The sequence below is a fragment of the Salmo salar genome, chromosome 04, assembly GCF_965601325.2.
Source record: "Salmo salar chromosome 04, fSalSal1, whole genome shotgun sequence".
Lineage (NCBI taxonomy): Eukaryota > Metazoa > Chordata > Actinopteri > Salmoniformes > Salmonidae > Salmo > Salmo salar.
The window spans coordinates 92,999,107-93,006,606 of NC_138294.1; the positions used below are offsets into that span (position 1 = coordinate 92,999,107).

At 41.4% G+C, this 7,500-nt stretch overlaps 1 protein-coding gene across 1 annotated transcript in view; it reads left to right on the forward strand.

Annotated features, from left to right (window-relative positions):
* The window catches only part of LOC106604030 (serine/threonine-protein kinase DCLK1), a 123,871-nt gene extending 120,190 nt beyond the window's left edge, over positions 1 to 3,681 (forward strand). Inside the window, 1 exon segment of the mRNA XM_045717442.2 lies at positions 1 to 3,681. This exon segment is cut by the window's left edge and continues 2,135 nt beyond it. The gene's annotated coding sequence lies outside the window, so the exon portion shown is untranslated.
* The last annotated feature ends 3,819 nt before the right edge of the window (positions 3,682 to 7,500 follow it).

Below are 7,500 nucleotides of genomic sequence, written 5' to 3' on the forward strand. Positions count from 1 at the left end.
TTATTACTGAGTTGAACTGTGTAGAGTTCAGAACGTTCCTGGGTAGGGACTAGAGTGTGTGTTGTATTTTTAGTAGGTCTCTCTCTCTCTCTGGTTTGATTTCCTGTGAATTCTGAGGGAGAGAACAGCACCCACACATTTACATTGTAGTCATACATTGTAGTATACTGCCATGTCCACTGGTAGTACAGCTATCTCCCCTGCTGAAAAAAAACACAACAAAAAACACAACGAAGGCTGGTCACCAGCCAAAACACAACGACCAGTTGGTGACTGGCCTTCATTGTGTTTTGGATGGTGACCGGCCTTCATTGTGTTTTGGATGGTGACTGGCCTTCATTGTGTTTTGGATGGTGACCGGCCTTCGTTGTGTTTTGGATGGTGACCGGCCTTCATTGTGTTTTGGATGGTGACCGGCCTTCGTTGGGTTTTGGATGGTGACCGGCCTTCGTTGTGTTTTGGATGGTGACTGGCCTTCGTTGTGTTTTGGATGGTGACCGGCCTTCGTTGTGTTTTGGATGGTGACCGGCCTTCGTTGTGTTTTGGATGGTGACCGGCCTTCGTTGTGTTTTGGATGGTGACCAGCCTTCGTTGTGTTTTGGATGGTGACCGGCCTTCGTTGTGTTTTGGATGGTGACCGGCCTTCGTTGTGTTTTGGATGGTGACTGGCCTTCGTTGTGTTTTGGATGGTGACCGGCCTTCGTTGTGTTTTGGATGGTGACTGGCCTTCGTTGTGTTTTGGATGGTGACCGGCCTTCGTTGTGTTTTGGATGGTGACTGGCCTTCGTTGTGTTTTGGATGGTGACCGGCCTTCGTTGTGTTTTGGATGGTGACTGGCCTTCGTTGTGTTTTGGATGGTGACCGGCCTTCGTTGTGTTTTGGATGGTGACTGGCCTTCGTTGTGTTTTGGATGGTGACCAGCCTTCGTTGTGTTTTGGATGGTGACCAGCCTTCACTGTGTTTTGGACACTGGAGACCCTGCTAAGTCACATTATGCTGGCTTGCAAAGTGAAGTGTTATTCCTATTGGAATACAACCTGAGTGGGGCTATCCAACAATTAGAATCTGCAATCAGAATGACAGCCAGGGTTTAGCAAGATTTAAGAAATGAGAATATCTAAACCAATTACACTGGAACAACCATTTCAGTAACGAGTCCACCCGACAGATTGGATTAGTTTAGAAAAAAACAATGATATGTATCTTTGTTTAGCCTGAGATACATTAAGACATGGAAAATGTGTACATGCATAAACATAGATATTGAAACAAACAATTCCACAAATCTAACTGCAATAGAGCATGCTGGGAAATGTAGTTAATGATGGGCGTGGTTTTGCAGACCAGCATACAAAAAAAAGAGAAGAAAAAGTTATTGAGGAGTTGTTTGCCAGGGTTGAGGGGGATTAGTGGATCAGCTTTTAATAGCTGCAGGATTAGTTGGTAGGCCAACTGTTTCACAAAGTGTAATGAATTCAAACTACAATACAGTAGCTGATACACAGCCAATACAGTAGGTGGATGCATATGCACATATATTTCTTAGCGGACCGCCATAATACAGAAGAAGAAGAAGACAGGTGAGAGCATATCAGAAAGGGTTTGTTACTGCTGTAATGGTTGTGAAGAACCAGCCCGTTCTTTCCCTCTCCTCCATGTTTTTCTTAAATGCCATGAAATGCAACACTGTTAAAAAGTTCCTGTAATTTTTACGATATACTACAGGCTACTGGTTGCAGTGAAAGTACGGTAAACAACAAGAAGCTGTATTTTTTTTACAGCTGAATTAAAACCTGTTAGGGTCAGACGTTCCGCTAGTGGAACGCCTCACCAATATCCAATGGTAGAGCGTGGCACGAAATACAAATACCTTAAAAATGCTATAACTTCAATTTCTCAAACATATGACTATTTTACACCATTTTAAAGACAAGACTCTCGTTAATCTAACCACATTGTCCGATTTCAAAAAGGCTTTACAGTGAAAGCAAAACATTAGATTATGTCAGGAGAGTACCCTGCCAAAAATAATCACACAGCCATTTTCAAAGCAAGCATATATGTCACAAAAACCAAAACCACAGCTAAATGCAGCACTAACCTTTGATGATCTTCATCAGATAACACTCATAGGACATTATGTTATACAATACATGCATGTTTTGTTTAAACAAGTTCATATTTATATCAAAAAACAGCTTTTTACATTAGCATGTGATGTTCAGAACTAGCATACCCACCGCAAACGTCCGGGGAATTTACTAAATTACTCATGATAAACGTTTACAAAAAACATAACAATTATTTTAAGAATTATAGATACAGAACTCCTTTATGCAATCGCGGTGTCAGATTTTAAAATAGCTTTTCGGCAAAAGCACATTTTGCAATATTCTGTGTAGATAGCTCGGCCATCACAGGCTAGCTATTTTGACACCCACCAAGTTTGGTGCTAACTAAAAATTGGATTACCTTTGCTGTTCTTCATCAGAATGCACTCCCAGGACTTCTACTTCAACAACAAATGTTGTTTTGGTTCGAAATAATCCATAGTTATATTGAAATAGCTCTGTTTTGTTCGTGCGTTGAGGTCACTATCCGAAGGGTGACGTGCGGGTGCATTTCGTGACAAAAAATGTCAAAATATTCCATTACCGTACTTCGAAGCATGTCAAACGCTGTTTAAAATCAATTTGTATGCTATTTTTCTCGCAAAATAGCGATAATATTCCAACCGGGCGACGTTATATTCATTCAAAGACTGAAAGAAAAACATGGATTCGTCTGGTTGATGCGCATCTCCAGTGTCATTGTTCCCTGCCTGACCACTCACAAAAACTCCTGCTGTTTTTCGCCCAGAGACTGCAGAGACGTCGTTCCACTTTCTGGCGCCTTCTGAGAGCCAATGGAAGCCTTTAGAAAATGTCACGTTACAGCAGAGATGCTGTATTTTTGATAGAGATGCCCAAGAAGGAGAACAAATTGTCAGACAGGGCCACTTCCTGTATGGAATCTTCTCAAGTTTTGGCCTGCCATATGAGTTCTGTTATACTCACAGACACCATTCAAACAGTTTTAGAAACTTTAGAGTGTTTTCTATCCAAATCTACTAATTATATGCATATTCTAGTTTCTGGGCAGGAGTAGTAATCAGATTAAATCGGGCAGGAGTAGTAATCAGATTAAATCGGGTACGTTAACTGCCAGTAACTTACTGGAAGCTTAACAGGAAACTAACTGCCAGTAACTTACTGGAAGCTTTACAGGAAACTAACTGCCAGTAACTTACTGGAAGCTTTACAGGAAACTAACTGCCAGTAACTTACTGGAAGCTCAACAGGCAAATGGATGTCATTAAATGAATGTAAAATTAACAGTAAATTAGTTGCAACTAGCTACCTTCACTGAACGTTTTTTTGAATAAAAATAATGCTTATAACAGGTGAAAACTACTAAGTATTCGTTGGGCCTCACCCTCTTGGTTGGCAGGAAATTGACCTTCCTGCAACACCATCAGGTCAGTGAGCATGACAGCGATCAGCTATAGTAAGTTAGTGAAGATTTCATAGTAACTACTTGCAGCAAACTGACCTACTGCCATTAAGTTATTGGAAAATTCACAGTAACCTGTTAATAATGCAAGATTGTAGAAATGGGAGTGGATAAATGAGCTGTGAGAAACTGTGATTCATGTGTTTTCTGTGTGCACCAGGTTAATGCCATTAATGAAAGGGTTCTACATGGAACCAAGGGGGTTCTTCATGAGAGTGTTCTAAATGACACTCAAAATGGTTCCCCTTCATGGACAAACAACAGAATGTCTATTAGTTAAATTTTTTTAAATCTTTGTCATACCCACAGATCCAGTGACGTAGAAGGAAATTCAGGTCGCTGGCAACCGAGAGGTTGTGAGTTCAAAGTCCCAGTGAGGTTTACTCCCTCTCAAATAATCAGAATGTTGCTGGTCTGCTAAGCCACGCCCATCATTATCATATTTCCCAGCATGCTCTATTACAGTTATATTTTTTAGAAGATTTTGCAATATCAATTAACTAATTCCTCAATTAACTAATTAATCAATTAATGTATCTTATGGTACACAAAGATAAATCACTGTTTCTACAATCTGTTAGTTGGATTTATTGCACCTGTTGCTGAAATGGCTTAGATGATTTATTTAGTCTCATTCATTCATGGTTCTAACCCCGGCAGTCATTCTGAATGCAGATTGCGTGAATTCACTCTGGCTAGATTTCCAATAGGAATTAAATGCATCTTTGCAAGCCCGCTTAATGAGACTTGATACTGGTTTTATTTTAGCTTATGCTGGTCTCCAGTGTTCAGATCACAGTGAAGGCTGGTATGCCAGCATAACCAGCTAGACCATGCTGGCCGGCCAGCTTGACCAGCATGGATCAGCAGAGACCAGCTTTAAATTGATGCTGGTCTGTTTTGTTTTGTATTTCAGCAGGCTCAATAGAATACAATAAAATCAATGAACTGTATGACCTAGTAAAATCCCTGGCAGCTCACATTTTTTTTTTTTTTTTACATTTTTACATTTTAGTCATTTAGCAGACGCTCTTATCCAGAGCGACTTACAGGTGAGTGCAGGTTCTCATTCAGATGAATGGCTTTTCCCTTCCACAGACACAATGGATTGTATTTTATACAGCCTAGCCTAGTACAACTTCCAGCGCGCGTTTACGGTGAACACTGAGTCTGTACCTGCTTTAAGTTACAGTTATAACAGTGGTCGAGTAGGCTCCTGTGTCTATTTGATTCATAACGTAGACCTACCAGACTGGTCTACCATCAAAAACAATGGAGAAAATACCTCCCATAACATTTTAACATGGAAATAGCTGTTCTATCGTTCAGCCTACAGTATCAGCCAATGTGGGGTCTTTAAACAACATGCAGGGCTTCACATGAACCTGTTTATCCACTTGTCCGTCAGACAAGGAGGTGACTGAACATGTTGTTTGTGTTGTATGATACAAGAAACCACTTAACAAAATAAAATGCATTATTATTCCCATACCGTTATTACAGAGAATCAGACAAATTATGCTACCCTCTGCCTATTGGCTACTTAGCTTATTTAAGCATGTCTCAAATTAGAACACTGCCCCTTTAAGACCCCCCCCCCCCCCCAAAAAAAAAAAGCTCTTTACCTGACTCGCTTCTCAAAGGTTTCTAGAAATGTACACATTTTCTTCTCTTGTAGGAAGCAATCACTCCCTCATTGCTGACTACAAATTATCTTTAACTTGGCTAATAACTCACTAACTAGCGAAGGACGTGAACAGAATGTACACAAGTCGCTACATGCAGCTCTGGCTTTGATCTCAAAACAAACACATCTACTCACGACCGCTCATGCTGTAAACACAGTCCAGTTCATCTCCTCACAACCACTCATGCTGTAAACACAGTCCAGTTCATCTACTCACGACCGCTCATGCTGTAAACACAGTCCAGTTCATCTCCTCACAACCCCTCGTGCTGTAAACACAGTCCAGTTCAAAGTAAATGGCTCAGATCCATAAATGGCAATGGTCTATTTGCATATAGGCCTACTGCAGCTCTGATTGGTTATGCCGCACCGGTCTGTGTAGACTACGTGCTGAGTAGTGCCTGTCAATGCAATAGAATCCTACTCCGATGTGTTCTGCCTACAACAAAATGTATTGTATAGTTAGTTTTGTTTTGGTATTTTGCATTGACAGTGGCTAATATATATTACTTTATTAAAATAGTCAGTTCAGTTCAGTAGAGTTCAGTTCAGTAGAGTTCAGTAGAGTTCAGTTCAGTACAGAAGAGTTCAGTTCAGTACAGTAGAGTTCAGTTCAGTACAGTAGAGTAGAGTTCAGTAAAGCAGTATGGTTCAGTATGGTTCAGTAGAGTTCAGTTCAGTACAGTAGAGTTCAGTTCAGTAGAGCAGTATGGTTCAGTAGAGTAGAGTAGAGTTCAGTAGAGCAGTATGGTTCAGTAGAGCAGTATAGTTCAGTAGAGTTCAGTTGAGCAGTATGGTTCAGTAGAGCAGTATGGTTCAGTAGAGCAGTATGGTTCAGTAGAGCAGTATGGTTCAGTAGAGCAGTATGGTTCAGTAGAGCAGTATGGTTCAGTAGAGCAGTATGGTTCAGTGGTTTACTGTACACTATTGTGACCCATTTTCCTGAATTATCCACAGCATCTCTAGCTATAGGTTGTTTCTCAATGTTTCCACTGCTAAGGGAAGACAACACTTCTACTGGTCAGGCTCTCGCAGACTCAAACATGACCGGAGTCGCGTTACCACGGTAACCTCTCACACCGTAAAGGGGCAGGTACACTTTTTAAATCTCATCTGTGACTCGGGTCACAAAAATTTAATTCCAAAAAATATACCACATTACTTCCTACTAGTAATACATGTTTTAGAAACATTACAAATCAGCTCATCTGTTTTCTTTGTGTTTTGTTGGTGTAATTTTAACAACAAATATATATATTTTTTGGATGGTAAAAAGTTCAGGGTGGCTGTTAGATTTTTTAATCTACCTGCAACAGTGGCTGGTGGACCATAAAGTACATTTTAGGCCCTGCACACACACACACACACACACACACACACACACACACACACACACACACACACACACACACACACACACACACACACACACACACACACACACACACACACACACACACACACACACACACACACACAGATCGTACTGCTCAGAAACACATCTGAATGTTGCTCGTTACTCTTGAGAGAGAACAGACACTTTAGTTAACAAGTTATGTGTGACTGCGTGTTTGTGATGTCATGCATGGCAGTAACTCTCTCTCATCCTCCTCCTCTCTGTCTCTCTCTCTCGCTCTCCTCCTCCTCTCTGTCTCTCTCTCTCTCCCATCCTCCTCTCTCCCTGTCTCTCTCCTCCTCCTCTCTGTCTCTCTCTCTCTCTCTCTCTCTCTCCCATCCTCTCTTTCTCTCTCTCTCTCTCTCTCTCTCTCCTCCTCCCTCTCCTCCTCTCTCTGTCTCTCTCTCTCTCTCTCTCTCTCTCTCTCTCTCTCTCTCTCTCTCTCTGTCTCTCTCTTTCTCTCTCTCTCTCTCTCTCTCTCTCGTCCTCTCCTCCTCTCTCTCTCTGTCTCTCTCTCTCTCTCTCTCTCTCTCTCTCTCCTCCTCCTCTCTGTCTTTCTCTTTCTGTCTCTCTCTCTCATCCTCCTCCTCTCTCTCTCTGTCTCTCTCTCTCTCTCTCTCTCTCTCTCTCTCTCTCCTCCTCCTCTCTGTCTTTCTCTTTCTGTCTCTCTCTCTCTCTCTCATCCTCCTCAGTCCATGTGTAAGTGTCTCATCATCAGTGTCTCATCATCATTATCCATTGAGTTACATGCTCCTCTCATTCTCTGGCACATCTCTGTGTGTGTAAATGATTTCATCTACAATGTGTCACAATAGATGTTGTTGTTTGTCTTTTATTTTGTTGATGAAACACCTACCGATAAAGT